The sequence below is a fragment of the Callithrix jacchus genome, chromosome Y (genome assembly GCF_049354715.1).
Source record: "Callithrix jacchus isolate 240 chromosome Y, calJac240_pri, whole genome shotgun sequence".
Classification (NCBI taxonomy): domain Eukaryota; kingdom Metazoa; phylum Chordata; class Mammalia; order Primates; family Cebidae; genus Callithrix; species Callithrix jacchus.
The window spans coordinates 5,733,947-5,756,877 of record NC_133525.1 but is presented as its reverse complement, the minus strand read 5'-3'; the positions used below and the strand labels follow the sequence as shown (position 1 = coordinate 5,756,877).

The window sequence follows — 22,931 nt, the reverse complement described above, 5'->3', positions numbered from 1 at the left end:
TCAGGTCTGACTACACAGGCACAGCCCTGTTCTTCGACTGGTCATGTTTAAGGTAAGAGCTTTACTTAAGCTGAGCACCAAAAGATGTGTTGAATTAAGCTTAGCCTAAAGCTGCCTCCTGACATATTTTAAGGTTTGCCTAGAAGTTTCTAACCTAACTGGATGTGTAAGCAGGAACCTCCTCTTGTACCAATCACAAAGCTTTGTCCGAAGGAAGTCAACTGTCCAAACCATGCTCAGACAAGGCCAGTGGTGAGCTGCAATGAATATGGCTCTTTCTGTCACTTTCCTTTTCTCGTCCATAAACCTCCTCTCACCATAAGACAGTGCCGGCATCTCTCTGAACCTGCTCTGGTTCAGTGGGTTATCCAATTTGTGAATCCTTCTTTACTCAATTAAACTCTGTTAAATTTATTTTACTTATTTATCTTTATTATTTATTTCTTTTAGAGACAGTTTCTCACTTTATCACCCAAACTGGAGGGCAGTGGCACCATCATAGCTCACTGCAGCCTTAACCTCCTGGGCTCAAGCGATCCACCCACCTCAGCCTCCCAAATAGCTAAGACTATAGGTGTACCTCACCTGCCTCAGCCTGCAGAGTAACTGGGGCCATAGGTCATAGGTGTGAGCCTCTCTCTCTCTTTTTTTTTTTTTTTTGCTTTAGCTATTAGAAGAATGTTGGTGCCACTGGCAGAAATCTGATGGAGGAAGCTATGTGTTGTAAGCCGTGCGTTGGAGATGCCACTGAGCTATCTCAGGGGAAATGCCGGAGAGACAGTGGAAGGTGAAGGCTGGATGACAGGAGACTGTTGGTCTGGAGGTGAGACAGCGGCACTCGGGGATCCTGGCTTCAGCTGCACTGGGTGGTTTCCAGGCTTCAGCTATGCTGGATGGTTTTCTTTAGCATGTAAATTTATGTCTCATACTAGTTCAAGGCACGTCTGGCCCCACACATTTCTTTTGTCGTCATTGCTTTTTGTTTTACTCCTCTGATGCTACAAAAGCTCCAGTATATACTTCTTTGAAGAACAAAGTCAGTCACCCTGGCTCATGCCTGTGGGCCCAGCACTCAGAAGGCCGAGGCAGGAAGATGGCTTGAGCCTGGGAGGTCGAGGCTACAGTGAGCTATGGATACACCACCATACTCTAGCCTGGGGGACAGAGTGGGACCCTATCTCAAAAGAAAGGAAAAAAAGCAAGATAGTGCATTTAAACGAAAGAGCGTTCTCTTAAAATGGAATAGGAAACACTTTCATTGAGTGGGCATGTGGCTCATGGCTGTAATCTCAGCACTTCGGGAAGCCGAGGTGAGAGGCTCACCTGAGTTGGAGACCAGCCTGGGCAATGTGGAACCAAAAACACCTGGGCGTGACCGTAACCAGGTTGCAGAAACCTATTCAGAAGCTTGTGCTGAAATCCACTATTCCATACCTTGCTATAAATAGCCGACTCTAAAGCCCTTTAATTAAAACTTACTTCAGCAGCACTTCCACATACTTCTTTCTGTTTTGTTTCTTGCTCTTTCATCCAGGCTGGATTACAGTGGCGTGATCATGGCGCACTGCAGTCTCGTCCTCCCAGGCTGAATTGATCCTCCCACATCAGCCCCCTGAGTAGCTGGGATGGCAGGCATACATCCTCATACCTGCCTAGCTTTTGCATTTTTTTGTAGAATGTGGTTTTGCCATGTTGCCCAGGCTGGTCTTGAACTCCTGGCCTTGAGCAGTCCTCCTGCCTTGGCCTCCCAAAGTGCTAGCATTACAGACATGAGCCACTGTGCCCAGTCACATACTTCTTAACCCATAAACATTTAAGCTAACCCCCAGATCAGAGAGACAGATTTCAGCCCTGCCTCCTGTCCCCTTGCCAGTTGACCTCACAATAAAGTGCTAAAAAGAAAAAAAAAACATACTGTACGGCACGGCATGGTGGCTCCCAGCTGTAATCCAAGTGCTTTGGAGGCTAAGGCGGGCAGATTGCTTGCACTCAGGAGTTGGAGACCAACATGGAAACAGCAAAACCCTGTCTTTACCAAAAAATCTAAAGATTAACCAGGCATGGTGTGTGTGCCTGTGGTCGCAGCTACTCCGGAGGCTAAGACAGGAGGATTACTTGAGTCTGTGGCAAAAGCTGTGGTGAGCCAAGATGATGCCACTGCACTCCAGCCCGGGTGACAGAGTGAGACCCTGTCTTGACAACAACAAAAACCAAAACCCCCAAAGCAGTGTCCTAGCATTGGCTTATATGCATGTCTACGGGCAAGTCCATTGCTCAGCAGCAGAATGGGCAAAGCAACCCTGAAGAGTGGTAAGAAACCCTGTGTGGCTGGGAGACACAGAATGAGGTAAATGGTGGCAGACGCTGAAGGTGGAGAGGTAGCGGACGTTTCAGACCTCATAGTCCAAGATCAGAAGCTTGTGCTGTATTCCAGGAACAGTGGAAAACCATGACATGGCTCTACTCGGAGCACAGCAGGGTCAGGTCTACAATCTCCTCTTCCCTATGGTCAGGTCTACAGTCTCATCTTCCCTATGATCACGTCTACCATCTCCTCTTCCCTAAGGTCAGGCCTACAATCTCCTCTTCCCTACGGTCAGGTCTACAGTCTCATCTTCCACAGTGTCAAGAGGATTTTGCACTAGAGGAGAATAAGGCTGGGAACTGAGGCAGTACCAGTTAGCAGGATGCTGCAATGAAGAAAGTAAGAGATGGTGAAAGCTTCCACTTGGCTCCTGGCATTATGCGAGCTGGAATGATGCAGGCTGATCCAGAAGCTATATAGAATCAAGGCACAGGACAGGAAGATTAAATCATGTGTGATTAAATCATATCACAGCCTCCAATAAATCAACTTTACTGATTCATTCTTGTTTTCTTGTTTCAGACCAACATCTCTGAGAAAGAAGTTGGATTACTATGAAGGTCTTCTTTTGCTTTGTCCTTTTTTTTTTTTTTTTTTTTTTTTACAGTGCAGAGTCTCACTCTGTCACGCAGGCTGGAGTGCAGTCACGTGATGTTGGCTCACTGCAACCTCACCTCCCGGGTTCAAGCAATTCTCCTGTTTCAACCTCCCAGGTAGCTGGGATTACAGGTGTACACCACCACGTCCAGGTGATTTTTCAATGTTTTGTGTGGATGGGGTTTTGCCATGTTGGCCAGTCTGGTCTCAAACTTCTGCTTCAATTGATGCACCCACCTCAGCCTCCCAAAGTGTTGGGATTACAGGCATGAGCCACTGCCTGGCGGCTCTATCCTTGAAGGGCTATAATGGAACCAACCAAGGAAGGACCCGAGCAGCAAATGGTCAGTCACTCCTCACCCTGGTATCTCTGGGAATTTTATGAGGCTACTGTAGAAAAATGGTTTGATGAAATGAAGACTGTGGTCACCTAGTAAGTTGTAGAGAAATGACTTCCACATGTAGGGTTTTCCTTTCCCAGACACATCCTAAAGATGAAATGGATAAAACCCCTGGTTTGGAAAGGTAATTAGTATAATTAGGACCATATTTATTTTTCAAAGACAGAGTTGAGGACCACTGTCGTTTTCTGTAATGCACGTCTAAGTGGGCTCCAAGGGATTGGGAACCCTCGTCCTGAAGCTGATTTTATAACCTGGGGCACATCTGTGGAAATACACGGTTGGAAGGGAGCTTGCAAAGAGCTCTAGAGATCCCACTGCTGATTGGTTTTCATAGAAGAAATCGCTCATGTGCCTCTGTAGCTGCCTCCATTCTAATAAGACAATGCAGCTTCCTCTCTCCCCAGCTTTCAACATCTGTGGAGACAGGCAATAAGGATTCTGATGCCGTCTTTTAATGATGCTCTCATAAAACCCGTGACTAGATCGCAGGCCTTGCCTCCACTCTCCCCAAGCGACATTAAACATTCTTCCCATCTGCATTCGCCAACCCCTTTACCTTCTCTGTGTCCTCTCCAAGTAAATATTTTCTTAAAATAGGCATCCACGCTTGACCAAAAGTTGAATACATGTCTACCAAAACCTGAGGATGCTAAAAAAGAGTTTGTCTTGATTTTCATACCTGTGACCTATCTGTCATTTTATCTTGTTAATAATTGTAACTTCCAGGTCGGGCGCAGTGGCTTATGCCTGTAATCCCAGCACTTTGAGAAGTCAAGAAGGAGGATCACTTGAGGTAAGGAGTTCAAGACCAGCCTGGCCAACATGGGGAAACCCTGTCTCTACTAAAGGTTGAAAAATTAGCCGGGTATAGTGGTGCACACCTGTCATTCCAGCTACTCAGGAGGCTGAGGCACGAGAATGGCTTGACCTGGGAGGCAGAGGTTGCAGTGAGCTGAGATTGCACCACTGCACTCCAGCCTGGGCAATGGAGTGAGAAATTCCATCTCAAAAATAAAACAAAACAAACTACAATGTAGAGATTTTCTGTGAATGGGGTTATACTGTTAGTCAGTGTTTGAATCAGCATCTGTAGTCCTTTTAGGAAGTAATAACAAGGTACAAGAAGAGAGGAAAGAGATGGCACATTGCAATCTACGTGAGGCTTTGGGTGTGAGCGAGGTTTCTAGGGTCTTCTCACAGAGAAACAGCAAGAGAGAGAGGGCAGCATGCTTATATTCTATGCAGCCGAGAGTGCCAAAGATCTGAGAGGGAGATGCTGGCAGCAAGTGAAAAAAGAGAATTTTCCCAGTGGAGCTCTTTTTAAAAAACAGAGATGGGGTCTTGCTGTGCTGTCCAGTCTGGGCTTGAACTTCTGGCCTCAAGTAATCCTCCCACACTGGCCTTTCAAAATGGTGGGATTACAGTTACGAGTCACCATGCTTGACCGCCATCGGGGCACTTTGATGCTTGGCTATAAAAGTTATACTCCCAAGAAGAAGCCCAAAGATGAGGAAGAAAAAAAACAAGTGTGCTGTGTTCACCAAGAACAAGCTGTCTGCTTTGCATGTGACCCCAAGAGGATACCTCTTAGAAGGACAGTGGTCATTGGAGTTAGGGCCCACCCAGATAATCCAAGATGATCCCGTCTGATTACATCTGCAAATACCCAGATAAGGGCCTATTCCAAGGTTCTGTGGTTAAGATGTGAAGTTTTATTTTAAATGTTGCCATTCAACCTACTACAGCTTCCATGGGACATATTTGTCCAGCATTCAGTGATGTAAACAGGATTTCTGTGTGTTTTTAAGAGCTGAAAAGGGAGGAATAATTATCATTTCTGAAATACCCTGAGTATTTTAGCAAAATAAACGTTTCCCCGATTTGCTCAATGAATCTTTAGAATAAGTAGTAGGGAATTAACTATCATGGGTGAGATTCGAGAGTTGGATGAATTAAGGGAAAAAGTAAAAAGCTCTTAAAATCTTACTACCTCCTGCTAGCTCACCAGACACCTGTAATGCTTCAGGAGCAGCACATGAAATATAATTTTTGAAGGAGAATTCCACGTGCACATCTACATCAACGGAAAAAACAGCTGGGTTGGAAACCCTAGGAAAATGAACAGAGAGTAATTTTTGAGATTTTCTTTCATTGAAAAAACAAAACTTACTGGTTCAGAGATAAAAGAAAATGAAGCACTTTTTTTTTGTAAAGGAAAGAATTATCAGATTTGGAGGGAAACACTGATATGAGAAGTAAACGAATAGGTGAAAATATAAGGTAACCTTAGTGGAAAGGGATTTTAAAATTTTTCTTTGAAACTCCCTGTTTCATATGCTATGTGAATCTGATTTATTTACATTCATTACATGTTAGCAGACAGACTTATGCTTTTACTCATGCTGTGCAGGATTTGGTGTACAAAGAAAAACATCTACCTATACTTATTTTGGTTATTGGTAAAATTAAATAAAGTCTTCTTTATCATGGCTTCTTGGGTTTGAAAATACTTGGTGGACACCCAGCTTCAATTTTGGGGAATATGTTATGGGGAAACTCATGAATCACAGCTCATTTTTTCAAAGCATGTGGAGATTCCAATCACATGAAAAAATAAACTTCCACTTAAAATAGCATAATTCCAATAGGTGCTTTTGAAACAATGGAATCAACTCAGAATCCAAATTCTCTAGCTCTCTGATCATCAGTTATAGAATTAAAATATTAAGGGAAATTGTTTAAATATTGAAAACCTTTTAACCGATGGCTATCACATAATCATACGGAATGAGTAACCGTCCCCAAATGCATGACAGAGTCATTTTAAAAATTAATGATGCAACTACAGTTGGAATCCACACACACAAACACACAATGACCCATGGCACGTTTTATTTATACCATGCAAATGTTAAGTTAATCATTGCTTCTAGCTAATGCATATCCCAGAGTTTCTAGAGCCACTTGTAGTTTTTGCAGAGTTACATGGAAATGTTGATTAAGTCCAAATGGAATCGCAGTTTAGGTGACTTAAACGCCAAATGGCTTCAATCACTTCCCGGAGTGAGACAAAGGGGAACTCATTGCAAATACATCCTACACAGGGCCTTCTGTTGACAATGTAGTGGTTACTTTGTTTCACGTGGTCACTTCCACACAGTAGCTTAGAAAAGTGATAAAATTTTACCAACAGATATGGAGTGGGGGCGGGGGGGTGGTGAGAGAGAGAGACAGAGAGAGAAGAAAGATAGATACATAGATAGAGATAGATAGATAGAGATAGATGAGATAGATAGAGATGACAAATAGGTGAAATACCTAATTAGAGAGGTAGAGATACATATAGATGGACAGAGGAATGAATGACAGACGATAGATGAGATGGATAATGGATAATTAACAGATAGATGAGATAAATACATGGATAGATAGATAAAATAGGTAGATAGAAGAAAGAAGAGAAAGATTACATGGATGGATAGATAGATGGTAGCTAGATACAGAGATAAGCAGATGGAATACATGGATGAATGGTTAGATAGATGGAATACATAGATGAAATCAATGGATGGATGGGTGGATAGGTAGGTAGCTCAGTGGGTTGGTAGCTAGCTGGATAGTGATATAGTTTGGCTGTGTGCTAACCCAAATCTCATCTTGAATTGTAAGTTCCACAATTCCCATGTGTTGTGGGAGGAACTTAGTGGGAGGTGATTGAATTATGGGAGCAGGTCTTTCCTGCACTGTTCTCATGATAGTCAATAATTCTCATGAGATCTGATGGCTTTAAAAAGGGGAGTTTTCCTGCACAAGCCCTCTCTCTGCCTGCTGCCATTCATGTAAGACATGAGATGTGGACTTGCTCCTCCTTCCCTTCTGTCATGATTATGAGGATTTCTCAGCCACACGGAACTGTAAGTCCAATAAGCCCCCTTTCCCATATAAATTACCCAGTCTCGGGTATGTCTTTATCAGCAACCTGAAAACAGACATACGGAGAGATGTATAGAGAGATGCATAGATAGATACATACATACATACACACGTAGATGACAGATAGATACATACATACACACATAGATGATACATATATACATACATACATAAAAACATAGAAATAGAAAGAATAAATGGTCTGGACAACAGGATAAATAACAGAAGTTATTGTCCCTAAATTCTCCATATGCCTCTGAAACAGTGCTAGCCAAAGCCCTTCTCAGATACAGGAGAGGGTCCCTCGATTTTCATTCCCTTATTCCTCACACTGAGACCTCCTCGTTCTCAGCAGTGAGGTGCTCTGTTTAGCACTAGGAGTCACAGCCCGAGCTCCCAATCCAAGAGACATCTGCAGGTTAGCACTCAATCTTAAAGAAAGAACGTGAAAGCTGTCAACACTGTGGATTGGGACGAGGCTGGAGAGCAGGTGACAGCCATCATTGCAAGTCTGCTGGCTGCATCGATGCTCTGTGTGACTTCAGTCCTACTCAAGGTGGCCCTGGCCTGTGGGTTCTGCACAGTCCTTTCTGGCTCACAAAAGCATACAAGGATGGAGACAGAGGATTAAAACTCCTGCTTGTCCAACCTGGACCCAACCTTTAAAACTTCTGCTTGCTTCTGTCCAACCTTGACCCAACCTTGAGAAAAGAACAGTTTGGTGATATCTGAGGTAGCACAAACAACATGACTTGCAAGCTAGTCAGACCTGCACTTTAATCTCAGCTTTAAAGCTCAGTGAACATGCGATCTTCAACATATCCTCCTGCCTCCCTGCACCTCTGAGATACCCTGTTACATGATGGGTACTGTTCTTCACAATGTCATCTGCATGTCAATCAGACTGCAGTGTACACATTCACATACAGGGAGGCTTTGTTTCACAATATTATCTGCATGTCAATCAGACTGCAGTGTACACATTCAAATACAGGGAGGCTTTGTTTCACAATGTCAACTGCATGCCAGTTAGACTGCAGTGTGAACATTCAAATACAGGAAGGCTTTGTTTCACAATGTCAACTGCATGCCAGTTAGACTGCAGTGTGAACATTCAAATACAGGAAGGCTTTGTTTCACACACATCACTTCGAGTGAGTCAAAACTGACCTGCCAGCACAGCTCAATTTGCACAAATAGCAATTTACTCAAACATTTAAGTGATTTTCTTAAAGAGGTGTTGACTTACTTTATAGCTTTCTTTTTTAGATGAAAATATTGAGAAGTTTTTTTTAATCTTGTATTCATTACACTTAGAGTTGTTATATCATACAATAGACATCAAGAGTGTATGGAGAGAATCAACAAAGAATTTGAAATTAATGGTGTTAATCCCTGATGTTGATTGCCAAATGATTTAAGACACTGATATTTTTTATCTTTCTTAAGACAGGGTCTGGCTCTGTCACCCAGGTTGGAGGGCAGTGGTGTAATCTTGGATCACTGCAAGCTCCACCTCCCAGGCTCAGCTGATCCTCCCACCTCAGCCTCCCAAGTACCTGAGACTCCAGGCACATGCAACCACCACAACGCACCAATATTTTTTGTAAGTTTTTTTTTTCAATAGAGATGAAGTTTTGCCATGTAGCCCAGGCTGGTCTTGAACTTATGGGCTCAAGCAATCTGTCTGCCTAAGCCTCCTAAAGTGCCAGGATTACAGGCGTGAGCCACCATGCCTGGTCAAGAATTTTTAATAGACATCAAAGTTTCCATCAAGCATGTAGGTGTTCATTATTATTAGTAGTAGTAGTAATAATTTATCTTTCATGATGAGATTTTGCTTTGTTTCCCAGGATGGAGTGTAGTGTTGTGATCATGACTCGTTGAAATCTCAACCTCCTAAGCTCCAGGAATCCTTCCACCTCAGCTTCCTGAGTAGCTGAGAGTACAGGTGCACTTCACCATGCCCAGCAAATTTTTCTATTTTATATAGAGATGGGGTCTCATCATCTTGCCAAGGCTTCAAGCAATATTTCCGCCATATTTTTATTATTATCATTTTGAGATGTAGGGTCATTCTGCCACCCAGACTGGAGTACAATGGCATGACCTTCGCTCACTTCCACCTATTCCTCCTGGGTTCAAGTGATTCTCGTGCCTCAGCTTCGCAGGTAGCTGCGACTACAGGCGCACACCACCCTCCTGGGTAATTTTTTCTATTTTTAGTAGAGACAGGGTTTTGTCATGTTGGCCAGGCTCATCTTGAACTCCTGACCTCAAATGATCGGCTAACCTCAGCCCCTTAAAGCGCTGGGATTACAGGCGTGAGACACCGTGCTCAACCACCATATTATTATTTTTAATATACCTTTATTTTTAGAGCAGTTTTAGGTTCACAGCAAAATTGAGTGGAAAGTACAGAGAGTATCCACATACTCCATGCCCCCAGACAGACACAGCCTCCACCAGTCAACATCTCCCACTAGAGTGGTGCATTTGCTACAATTCATGGGACTGACACATCATCATGACCCAAAGTTGACAGTTAAAGTTCACAGTTGGTGTTGTGCATTCTGAGAGTGTTGACAAATCCATGACATGCATCCCACACTATACTATCACACAGTATAGTTTAACGTTCTCTAAAATCCTTTGTGCTCCACCTATTTATATCGCTCCTCCACCAACCCATATCAACAACTGATCTTATTGTCTCCAAAGTTTTGTCCTTTCCAGAACATCATATAATTGAAAGCATGCAGCAGGTAGTTAACTTTAAAAAATAAAATTCTGAATTATTTCTTTTGAAAAGAAAACATTATTTTTTAGCCAGGATGATGTTTAAATAATTACTGTGTGTCAGACATTGTATATATCTTGCTTAATTAAGTTATTAACATTTTTGTGAATAAAGCGTTCACCACCTTATGTTACAGTACAGCTCAGAGGATCGAAATTGGGGCAGGTATGCATGTGAGCTTCCTTACTTTTGAGACCCCTGCTGTTGACTCTATATTTGTTTTGAAAACTCTGAGTCTGCTACTGACCATCAGAATACTTGGATCTTGACTTTGACCTTAGGTTTCATTTATTTCTATCCATGTGCCATTTGACAGGTTGAAGCCACCATCAAGTCGAGATTTCCTACACAAAAAATGTTCTTATGAGCAGGCTGGGCATGGCGGCTCACACCTGTAATCCCACCACTTTGAGAGGCTGAAATGGGCAGATCACTTGAGGTCAGGAGTTCAAGTTCAGCCTGGCCAACAAAGCGAAACATTGTTTCTACTAAAAATGCAAAAATTAGCCAGGCATGGTGGTGTGCGCCTGTAATCTCAGCTACTTGAGAAGCTGAGGCAAGAGAATACAGAGTGAGCCCCTGTCTCGATCGATCGATCAATAGATAGATAGATAGACAAACAAATGTTCTTATGAGTGATCATCTCTTTGAGGAATAAGGGAAAGGCCATTCCTATAAACAATTCATGTTTTATTATCACTGATATTCTGTTTTATTGCATGTTTGATGTGCAAGTGAGGAAGACCAAAAAAATTTTGAAGAAATGCTTCATATAGACAGAGTTAGTAGTAAGAGAAATCGGACACAAGAGGACCTAATTTAGTCAGTGAAATAGTCTACCTGCATTACCTGGATACACAAGAGTGTTGAGATACCACCAAGAAGCTCCGAGAAACTCTCTGAGTCTCTGTTCCCCTGGATTGTGTTGGATGCATGAATTCACACTGGAATTCCGGATACAGCATCCTCTTGATTGAAATGCTTTTCAGGCAGCATCTGTAGGGACCTTTCTCAGAGTCAATGACTGGTGACACCTCTTCCTAGCCTACACTTATATTCCAAATCTGTGTAACTTTCTTGCTACAAATACACAAAGATGGAAATGCAACATCTAACTGTAATTAAGGAGAGTGAGAGGTGCATACTTGCTGCTGTGATCAGTTGTGTTTCTATGAAAATGCTTAGGCATAATTTTACCAAATTAATATTACAGTAACCATGCACTTGAGTCAACTTCTACCAAGTTCATTTGGGTTTAAACGAAATATGGAGATGAGCTAGTTTTTACCCAGAAAGGCAGTGGGGAGCTACAGTAATATTTTCAGCTCTTATGGCTGGTCATGAAGTAAAGAGATTCTGAATTCTATGATCCCCTTTGAAAAATAAAGAGATTCTAATTTCTATGGGGAAAATGTAACTTCTATGGAGAAATTCAAGTTTTTTGGGCAAGAGTGAGGTACCAGAGACAGAAAAGGAGAATAAGTTCAGAGAGAAGACATTTATGCAGGAAGTACAACACACACACACACACACACACACATTCACACAAACACAACACGAGTAGGGTGGACACTTCAATAGAAGAAAGGGCTTGAATGAAAATATGCAGGCCTGGCATGGTAGCTCATACCTGTTATCCCAGAACTTTAAGAGGCTGAGGCAAGAAGATCGCTTGAGCCCAGGAGTTTGAGACCAGCCTGGAAAACATCTTGTAGATGTGAAACACCATCTCTACAAGAAAATGCAAAAAACTTAGCTGGGCATGGTGGCACACATCTGTAGTCTCAGATACTCGGGAGGCGGAAGTGGGAGGATAACCTGAGATTGGTAAGACAATGTGACAGTGAGCCTGGTGACAGAAGAAGACTCCCAAGAAAACAAAAAATAAATGGGAAAAATGCGGAAGAAAAATACGGGTATAGGATAGCAAAAAGGAGCATCCACTTAATCGAAATAGCCATAGTATGCCAAAAATTACAGATGGTGAAGACAGATTCAAAATAAAGCAAAGAACGTTGTTAGCTCGGAGGTGGTCCTTATACTATGCAGACAATCAAGGTAAATTGCTGTGTGATCACAGTGCAAATGTGGATGCAAAGACAAACAGAAAACAGTTACATCACATGCTTTGCAATTTCCTACTTCTGGCATCTAATGTTGTACAAGACGTTGGCCACCATTGCTCTCATAGGCAACAGGAGATTAAGGGTGGGTGGGAAGAATAAAAATGGGAATAAAAAACTACCCAAAGACATGAGGGTAGCCTCTGGGCATCGCTGAGAGTGAGGTTAGAAAACAACAGTGCTAAAATGCGTACATGATTACCATTTTGTATTCTCAACACAGACTGGGGTTTCAGTAGTAAAGACTGTTAACTAATGTGCTCTTAGATTCTGTCATTTCTGCTATCCAACATTTTACACAGGATATCCATGCAAGTCATTCTGTTAGTCTCCAAAGACTAGAAATAAAAGTTGTTTAAAAACTTTTCTAATTAGATTTTTTGTATTTTACTCTGGTATCAAAGTCATTTCTTTTCCAGCTCATAAAGCTCATCCTAAAAAAATGACATATCCAGTATGAATTGTAGGTTCCAAATGCTTTGAATCACATCATCGTGGTGGGTGTGGTTTTTCTATAATCACTTCCAAAAGAGAAACGTTTATTTTTGTTGGTTTCTTTAAGCCTCTTCTCATATAAATGCTGTAAAGACAGAAAAAAAATCTCAGCACAGTATGTTGATAAATCCCACGATAATTCTCTCCAATTTTATTAGTTAAGAATTCAAGTTTAGGCCGGGCCCGGTGGCTCACGCCTGTAATCCCAGCACTTTGAAAGGCCAAGACGGGTGGATCACGAGGTCAAGATATCGAGACCATCCTGGTCAACATGGTGAAACCCCGTCTCTACTAAAGATACAAAAAATTAGCTGGGCACAGTGGCACGTGCCTGTAATCCCAGCTACTCAGGAGGCGGAGGCAGGAGAATTGCCTGAACTAAGGAAACGGAGGTTGCGGTGAGCCGAGATCGCGCCATTGCACTCCATCTTGGGTAACAAGAGTGAAAATCCATCTCAAAAAAAAAAAAGAATTCAACTTTATTATGCAAACAAATCAGTATTGAGACACGCACGTCAGGTAGGCGACAAAATGTCTTAAAACTTTATTTCTGCAGAGTTTTCTTTCACGAAAGTGTGTAAAAGTCAATCATTCTTGGACATTTTCTTAACTTTATTAATAACTTTGAACACCACCTTTATGGACTTTTAGAGTTGTTAATCAGGATTTCCTGACAAACAGGTTATGCTGATTTAAATCAAGCCATCAATGGAAAACAAAAATGTGTAAAGGTTTAATATTTAAGTGTGTTGAAATAAACTGGTGTCACCCTAAATAACAGAGAAAGACTCTGTAAAAGAAAAGATATTTATTTGGGAATGTAGCATTGCAATGGAAATTCACATGCCATAGGAAAATGAGATGATGATACCACCTGTGGAGGTCTATTCTGCAAACCCTGACTCAGTGGTGGATGAATAAATACACTCAAACACACAGCACAGTGATCAAATGGGCTAGGGAAGTCATCAGGTGTTCCCAGAGGGCGATTGCAGCTATCCAACCCCTTGCTAGCTGTTTCTCCTCGCATTTGTTCAGTATAGATTTAGTAACAGAGGTTCTAAGTCAACATGCTTATGGATAATTAACATGGTTAAAATAGTGGTTTTACAAATGATAAAAGCTTTTGGTTCTAGGGCCCAAAGTAAAGGCCATTAATGGGTAATCTCTCTTCGGCCTCCCCAACAGGGAGATGAGTAAACAGTTAGTCACAAAGGAATGTTGGGTAAACAGACTTAACTGGGGAAGTTTCTGTTATTTCTAATTTTCACCCTATAACCTAATGCTCTAAGATAAGAACCGGGTGTCTTCAGCCTGTCCCATTATTTAATAAAAATCTTTCTGCCTTCCAAAAGGTTTGAGACAATTATCCTATAACTTCCCTAATTATTCCCTTAATATGTTGCCAACCACTCTGAGTGGCTCTTAACAGGAAACTATGTGAATATTTGGGGAGGTGGAGAAGAAAGACAAAGATTTTTTTGAGGGAAATATTACTTACTTGTTTTGAAATAATTATCTGTGGCTACAAATATTGATAAAAAGGCTGAGCCAGGCACATTGGCTCACACCTATAATGCTAGCACTTTGGGAGGCCAAGTCAGGAGGATTGTTTGAGCCCTGGAGTTCAAGATCAGCCTGGGCAACATAGTGAGACCCTGACTCTACAAGAGAGGAAGAACAAGAGGAAGAAAAAGAAGGAGGAGGAGGAGAAGAGAAAAGAAAAAAACAAAGAAAAGAAAGAAACAAAAAAAGGAAAGAGAATAAAAGAAAGAAAGAATGGAAGGAAGGAAGGAGACAAAGAAAGCAGAAAAATATAGAAAGGACAGAGAGAGGAAAAAACAAAGAAAAAGAAAGACAAGGGTGAAAAAGGAAGTATGTCTGTCTCAGAAGAGCAATAAAAAGTGTGTCCTGCACAGAACAGCAATGTAAAGTGTGTGCTGCACAGGATAGAAACAGGGAGTATGTCCTGCAAAGAAGAGACACAGGAAATAAGTCTTGCACAGGGGAGGAACTGGAAGTGTGTCCACCTTTTAGGAGAGTAACAAGAAATGTGGCCTGCACAGGGGAAGAACAGAAAGTGTGTGCTTCATAAGGGAAGAAAAATAAGTGTGTCCTGCTAAAAGGAGACACAGGAAGTATGTCTCACACAGGGTAGGAACAAAAATTGTGTCCTGCATAGAGGATAAATGGGAGATGTGTCCTGTACAGGGGAGACAAGAAGTGTGTTCTGCACAGAAAAGAAACAGGAAGTGTGTCCTGCACAGAGGGGAAATAGAAAGTGTGTGCTGCATAGGAGAGGCACACAAAGTGTGTAATTCACACAGCTGAAAGAAGAGGAGTGTCCTTCACAGAAGAAAAGCAGAAAGTGTGTCTTGCACGGGTGAGAAATAGGAAATATGTCTGTCTTGCACAGGGTAGGAACAGAAAATCTGTCTGTCTCAGGAGAGTGACAGGAAGTGTGTCTACCACAGGAGAAACACAGAAAGTGTGTCCTGCACAGACAAATAAAAGGAAGTACATCTGTCTTAGGAGAGACAAAGAATGTGTGTCATGCACAGGAGAGACCCAGGAAATGTGTCCTGCACTGAGGAAGAAAAAGAAGTACGTCTGTCTCAGGAGAGCAACAGAAAGTGTGTACTGCACAGGAGAAACACAGGAAGTGTGTCCTGCATAGAGGAAGAACAGGAAGTAGGTATGTCTCAGGAGAGCAACAGGAAGTCTCCAGTCTCAGGAGAGCAACAAGAAACACAGGAAGTATGTCTTGCACAGGAGAAACACAGGAAGTGTGCCCTGCACAGAGAAAGAACAGGAAGTATGTCTGTCTCAGGAGAGAATCAGGAAGTGTGTCCCACATAAGAGAATTAACATATGTGTGTCCTGCACAGAGGAAGAACAAAAAGTAGGTCTGTCTCAGGAGAGCAACAAGTGTGTCCTGTACAAGAGAATCACGGGAAGTGTGTCCGACACAGAGGAAGAACAGGAAGTAGGTCTGTGTGAGAAGAGCAGCAGGAAGTGTGTCCTGCACAGGAGAAACACAGAAAGTGTGTCCTGCACAGGAGAAACAAAGGAAGTGTGTCCTGCACAGCAGAAAAACAGAAAGTACGTCTGTCTCAGAAGATCAACAGCAAGTGTGTCCTGCACTAAAGAAACACAGGAAGTGTGTCCTGCACAGAGGTAGAACAGGAAGTACGTCTGTTTCAGGAGACAAACAGGAAGTGTGTTCTGCACAGGAGAAACAGAGGAAGTGTGTCCTGCACAGAGGAAGAACAGGAAGTAGGTCTGTCTCAAGAGAGTGACAGGAAGTGTGTCCTGAACATGGGAAACACAGGAAGTCTGTCCTGCACAGAGGAAGTACAGAAAGAAGGTCTGTCTCAGGAGAGGAACAGGAAGTGTTTCCTGCACAGGAGAAACACAGGAAATGTGTCCTATACAGAGGAAAGACAGAAAGTAGTTCTTTGTGAGGAGAGCAACAGGAAGTGTGTCCTGGAGAGAAGAAACACTGGAAGTGTGTCCTGCAAAGAGGAAGAACAGGAAGTATGTCTGTCTCATGAGAGCATCAGGAAGTGTGTCCTGCAAAGGAGAAACACATGAAGTGTGTCCTGCAGAGAGGAAGAACAGGAATTAGGTCTGTCTCAGGAGAGAAACAGGAAGTGTGTTCTGAACATGGGAAACACAGGAAGTCTGTCCTTCACAGAGGAACTATGGGAAGTAGGTCTGTCTCAGGAGAGCAATAGGAAGTGTGTCCTACACAGGAGAAACACTGGAAGTGTGTCCTGCACAGAGATAGAACAGGAAGTACATCTGTTTCAGGAGAGTGACAGAAAGTGTGTCCTGCACAGGAGAGTGACAGGAAGTGTGTCCTGCACAGAGGAGAAATGGAAAGCACATCTGTCTCATGAGAGCAGAAGGAAGTGTGTCCTGCACAGGAGAAACTCATGAAGTGTGTCTTCCACAGAGGAAGAACAGAAAGTAGGTCTATCTCAGGAGAGCAACAGAAAGTGTGTCCTGAACAGGAGAAACACAGGAAGTCTGTCCTGCACAGAGGAAGTAAAGGAAGTAGGTCTGTCCCAGGAGAGCAACAGGAAGTCTCCAGTCTCAGGAGAGCAACAAGAAACACAGAAAGTGTGTGTTACACAGGAGAAACACAGGAAGTGTGCCCTGCACAGAGGAGGAACAGAAAGTACCTCGGTCTCAGGAGAGCAACAGTAAGTGTGTCCTGCACAGAGAAAGAACAGAAAAATATGTGTCTCAGGAGTAAAACAGGAAGTGTGTTCCACATGGAAGAATCACCAGAATTGTGTCCTGCACAAAGGAAGAACAGGAAGTAGGTCTGTCTCAGGAGAGCAACAGAAAGTGTGTCCTGCACAGGAGGAACACAAGAAGTCTGTCCTGCACAGAGGAAGTACAGAAAGTAAGTCTGTCTCTGGAGAGCAGCAGGAAGTGTGTCCTGCACTGGAGAAACACAAGAAGTGTGTCCTGCACTGAAAAAGAAGAGGAAGTCTGTCTCAAGAGAGCAACAGAAAGTGTGTCCTACACGGGAGAAACACAGGAAGTCTGTCCTGCATAGAGGAAGAACAGGAAGTAGGTCTGTTTCAGGAGACCAACAGGAAGTGTGTCCTGCACAGGAGAAACACAGGAAGTGTGTCCTGCAAAGAGGAAGAACAGGAAGTATCTCTGTGTGAGGAGAGTAATAGGAAGTGTGTCCTGCACAACAGAAACACTGGAAATGTGTCCTGCCCAGAGGAAAAAAAGGAAGTACATCTGTCTCATCAGAGCAACAGGAAGTGTGTCCTGCACCGGAGAAACACAGAAAGTGTGTCTGGAACAGAGGAAGAATAGAAAGTAGGCCTGTGTCAGGAGAGCCACAGGAAGTGTGTCGTGCACAGGAGAAACACAAGAAGTACGTCTGTCTCAGGGTAACAAAAGGAAGTTTGTCCTGCACAGGAGAAACAGAGGAAGTGTGTCCTGCACAGAGGAAGAACAGGAATTACGTCTGTATCAGGAGGGTAACAGAAAGTGTGTCCTGCACAGGAGGTACCGAGTAACAGTGTCCTGTGCAGACGAAGGACAGAAAGTACATCTGTCTCAGGAGAGAAACAGGAAGTGTGTCCTACACTGAAGAAACACAGGATACGCTTCCTGCACAGAGGAAGAACTGGAAGTAGGTCTGTCTCAGGAGAGAAACAGAAAGTGTGTCCTGCACAGGAGAAACACAGGAAGTGTGTGCAGCACAGGAGAAACACAGAAAGTGTGTCCTGCACTGAGGAAGAACAGGAAGTACATCTATCTTAGGAGAGAGGAAGGATGTGTGTCATGCACAGGAGAAACACAGAAAATGTGTCCTACACAGAGGAAGAACAAAAAGCATGTCTGTCTCAGGAGAGCAACAGTAAGTATGTCCTGCATAGGAGAAACACAGAACGTGTGCCCTGCACAGAGGAAAAACAGAAAGTAGGGCTGTCTCAGGAGAGCAACAGGAAGTGTGTCCTCAACATGAAAAACACAGGAAGTCTGTCCTGCACAGAGGAAGTACAGGAAATAGGTCTGTCTTAGGAGAGCAACAGGAAGTGTGTCCTGCACAGGAAAAACACAGGAAGTGTGTCCTGCAGAGAGAAAAGACAGGAAGTAGTTCTGTGTGAGGAGAGCAACAGGAAGTGTGTCCTGCACAGGAAAAACACAGGAAGTGTGTCCTGCACAGACGAGGAACAGAAAGTACGTCTGTCTCATGAGAGCAACAGGAAGTGTGTCCTGAACAGGAGACACACAGGAAGTGTATCCTGCACAGTAGAAGAACAGAAAGTAGGTCTGTCTAAGGAGAGCACAGGAAGTGTGCCCTGCACAGCAGAATCTCAGGAATTGTGTCTTGCAAAAAGGAAAAACAGGAAGTAGGTCTGTGTGAGGAGAGAAACAGGAAGTGTGTCCTGCACAGGAGAAACAGAGGAAGTGTGTCCTGCACAGAGGAAGAACAGGAAGCAGGTCTGTCTCAGGAGAGCAACAGGAAGCGTGTCCTGCACAGGAGAAACATAGGAAGTGTGTCCTGCACATAAGAACAGAAAGTAGATTTGTCTCAGGAGAGCACAGGAAGTGTGTCCTGCACAGCAAAATCTCAGGAAGTGTGTCTTGCAAAGAGGAAAAACAGGAAGTAGGTCTGTGTGAGGAGAGCAACAGGAAGTGTGTCCTGCACAGGAGAAACAGAAGAAGTGTGTCCTGCACAGAGGAAGAACAGTAAGTATGTCTGTCTCAGGAGAGCAACAGGAAGCGTGTCCTGCACAGGAGAAACACAGGAAGTGTGTCTGGCACAGAGGAAGAACAGGAAGCATCTCTATATGAAAAGAATAATAGGAAGTGTGTCCTGCACAAGAGAAACAATGGAAATGTGTCCAGCAGAGGAAGAACAGGAAGTACGTCTGTCTCAGCAGAGCAAGAGGAAGTGTGTCCTGCACAAAAGAAACACTGGAAGTGTGTCCTGTCCAGAGGAAAAACAGGAAGTGTGTCTGTCTCATGAGAGCAACAGGAAGTGCGTGCTGCACAGGAAAAACACAGAAAGTGTATCCTGCACAGAAAAGGAACAGAAAGTAGGTCTGTCTCAGGAGAGCACAGGAAGTGTTCCCTGCACAGCAGAATCTCAGGAAGTGTGTCTTGCACAGAGGAAAAACAGGAAGTAGGTCTGTGTGAGGAGAGCAACAGAAAGTGTCTCCTGCACTAAAGAAACACAGGAAGTGTGTCCTGCACAGAGGAAGAACAGGAAGTATGTCTGTCTCAGGAGGGTAACAGGAAATGTGTCCTACACAGGAGAAACACAGGATGTGTGTCCTGCACAGACATAGAACAGAAAGTATGTCTTTCTCAGGAGAGCCAAAGGAAGTGTGTCATGCACAGGAGAAACAAAAAAAGTGTAACCTGCACAGAGGAAACACAGGAAGTAGGTATATCTCAGAGAAACAGAAAGTTTGTACTGCATAGGAGAAATGCAGGAAGTGTGTCCTGCCCAGAGGAAGAACAGAAAGTAGGCATGTGTCAGGAGAGCCACAGGATGTGTGTCCTGACAGGAGAAACATAGAAAGTGTATCCTGCACAGCAGATTAGAAAGTAGGTCTGTCTCAGGAGAACACAGGAAGTGTGCTCTGCACAGGAAGTAAAGAGAGTTACAGGAAGTGTGTCCTGCACAGGAGAAACACAGGAAGTGTGTCTTGCACAGAGGAATAACAGAAAGTACGTCTGACTCAGGAGAGCCAAAGGATGTGTGTCCTGCACAGGAGAAACACGGGAAGTGTGTCCTGCACAGAGGAAGAAGAAGTATGTCTGTCTCAGGAGGGCAACAGGAAGTGTGTCCTGCACTAAAGAAGCACAGGAAGTGTGTCTTGCACAGAGGTAGAACAGAAGTTATGTCCATCTCAGGATAGCAACAGGAAGTGTGTCCTGCACAGGAGAAACAGAGGAAGTGTGTCCTGCACAGGAGAAATACAGAAAGTGTGTCCTCCACAGAGGAAGAACAGGAAGTAGGCCTGTGTCAGGAGAACCATAGGAAGTGTGTCCTGTGCAGAAGAAACACAGAAAGTGTGTCCTGCACAGAGTAAGAACAGGAAGTACATCTGTCTCATAGAAACAGCAAGTGTGTCCTGCACAGGAGAAACACAGGAAGTGTTTTCTGCACATTGGAAGTACAGAAAGTAGGTCTCTCTCAGGAGAGAAACAGAAAGTGTGTCCTGCAAAGGAGAAACACAGGAAGTGTGTCTGGCACAGAGGAAGGACAGGAAGTAGTTCTGTGTGAGGAGAGCAACAGGAAGTGTGTCCTTCACAGAAGAAACACTGGAAGTGTGTCCTGCACAGAAGAAGAACAGAAAGTAGGTCTGTCTCAGGAGAAACACAGGAAGTGTGTCTTGCACAGAGGAAAAATAGGAAGTAGATCTGTGTGAGAAGAGCAACACAAAGTGTGGCCTGCACAGGAGAAACACAGGAAGTGTGTCCTGCATGGGAGAAACACAGGAAGTGTGTCTTGCACAGAGAAAGAACAGGAAGTAGGTCTGTCTCTGGAGAGCAACAGTAAGTGTGTCCTGCACTGGAGAAACAGAGAAAGTGTGTCCTGCACAGAGGAAGAACAGGAAGTACATCTGTCTCAGGAGAGCAACAGGAAGTGTGTCCTGCACAGGAGAAACACTGGAAGTTTGTCCTGCACAGAGGAAGAACAGGAAGTACATCTGTCTCAGGAGAGCAACAGGAAGTGTGTCCTCCACAGGAGAAACACAGAAAGTATGTCCTGTACGGAGGAAGAACAAGAAGTATGTATTGGCCTGGCGTGGAGCCTCACGCCTGTAATCTGAACACTTTGGGAGTCTAAATCAGTCAGATCATGAGTTTTGGAGTTTGAGACTAGTCTAACCGAATGGTGAAACACCATCTCTACTGAAATACAAAAATTAGTTTGGCATGGTGGTACAGGCCTGTAATCCCAGCTAATCAGGAGGCTGATGTAGGAGAATCTCTTGAATCAAGATAGTGGAGGTTCCAGTGAGCCATGATTGCACCACTGTACTCCAGCCTGAGTGACAGAGAAACCTAAAAACAACAACAACATAAAGAAGTGTGTCTGTCTCAGAACAGTTACAAGAAGTCTGTCCTGCATAGTACAGGAATAGAAAGTGTGTGCTTCACAGAGTATGAACAGAAAGTATGTCTTTCACAGGGGAGAAACAGAAAGTGTGCCCGGCAGAGGCAAAAAACAGGAAGTGTGTCATGCACAGGGGAGACACAGAAAGTGTCTTATTCACAGGGGAAGAACAGGAACTTTGTCTTTCTCAGGAGAGTAGCAAGAAGTGGTCTTGCACAGGACAGGAACAAGACGTGTGTAATGCACAGGAGAGACAAAAGAAGTGTGTCATGCACAAGGGAAGAACACAGAGCGTGTCTTTCTCAGAAGAGTAACAAGTAGCGTGTCTTGCACAGGACAGGAACAGAAAGTGTGTAGTGCAATGCAGAGACACAGGAAGTGTGCCCTGACAAGGGGAGACACAAGGAATATGTTCTTGTGTCACGGGAAAGATACCAGAACTGTGTCATGCATAAAGGAAAAGCAGGAAGTGTGTCCTTCTCAGAAGAGTGACAAGGAGTGTGTCTTGCACAGGACAGGAACAGAAAGCGTGTCCTGCAATGCAGAGACACAGGAAGTGTGTACTGCAAAGTGGAGACACAGAAAGTGTGTTCTTCACAGGGGAGATGAGGAAGTGTGTCCTCCACAGGGAAGAAAGAGGAAGTTTGTCTTGCATAGGACAGGAGTGTGTCATGCACAGGGGAAATACCAGAAATGTGTCATGCACAGGAGAAGAACAGGACGGTGTCTGTCTCAGGAGAGTAACAAGAAGTATGTCTTGCACATGATACAAACAGAAAGCGTGTGCTCTGTGGGATAAAAACAGGAAGTGTGTCCTGCAGCAGAGGCACGGGAAGTGTGCTCTTCACATGGGAGAAACAGGAAGTGTGTCTTTCACAGAGGAAAATCAGGAAATGTTTCACAAGAGAAACAGGAAGAGTGTCCTGCACAGAGAAATACAAGAAAATTCTGTCTGAGGAGAGTAACAGAAAGTTTGTCATGCACAGGAAAGATACAAAAAGTGTGTCCTTCACGGGAGAAACTAAAAAGGTGTCTGTTTCAGGAGAGTAATAGAAAGTGTGTCATGCACAGGGGAAGAACAGGAACTGTGACTGTCTCTCGAAGTAACAGGAAGTGTGTCATGCACAGGAGAAATACAAAAAATGTGACTGACACACAGGAAGAGCAGGTAGTGTGGTTGTCTCAGGAGAGTAACAGGAAGCGTCTCATGCCTAGGATGGAAACAAAAAGTGTGTGCTGGCCAGGGCAGAAACAGAAAACCTGTTTTGCAAAGGAGAGACATAGGATGTGTGTACTGCACAGGGGAGGAACAGAAAATGTGTCTGTCTCAGGAGTATAATAGGAAGTGTGTCATGCACAGGGTAAACACAGAAAGTGTGTCCTGGATAGGGGAAGAGCAGGAAGTGTCTCAGGAGACTAAGTGGGAAGAGCAGGAAGTGTCTCAGGAGACTAAGTGGAAGTGTGTCATGGACAGAATAGAAACAGAAAGTATGTATTGGATAGGGCAGAAACAGAAAATGTGTCTTGTGAAAAAGGGACACAGGGCATGTGTACTGCCCAGGGGAGGAACAGAAAGTGTGTGCTGCATAGGGGAGACATGGAA

The 22,931-nt window shown here is 43.7% G+C and overlaps 1 long non-coding RNA gene across 2 annotated transcripts in view; it reads right to left on the bottom strand.

Moving 5' to 3' along the window:
* LOC128930755 (uncharacterized) overlaps positions 1-22,931 on the bottom strand; it is a 46,593-nt gene that overhangs the window by 7,323 nt on the left and 16,339 nt on the right. Inside the window, exon 5 of one of the 2 annotated variants that reach the window (XR_013531924.1) lies at positions 11,730-12,802. This is a non-coding gene — a long non-coding RNA (uncharacterized LOC128930755). The remainder of the gene's footprint in view (positions 1-11,729; positions 12,803-22,931) is intronic. The other variant, XR_013531925.1, reaches the window with a different exon arrangement.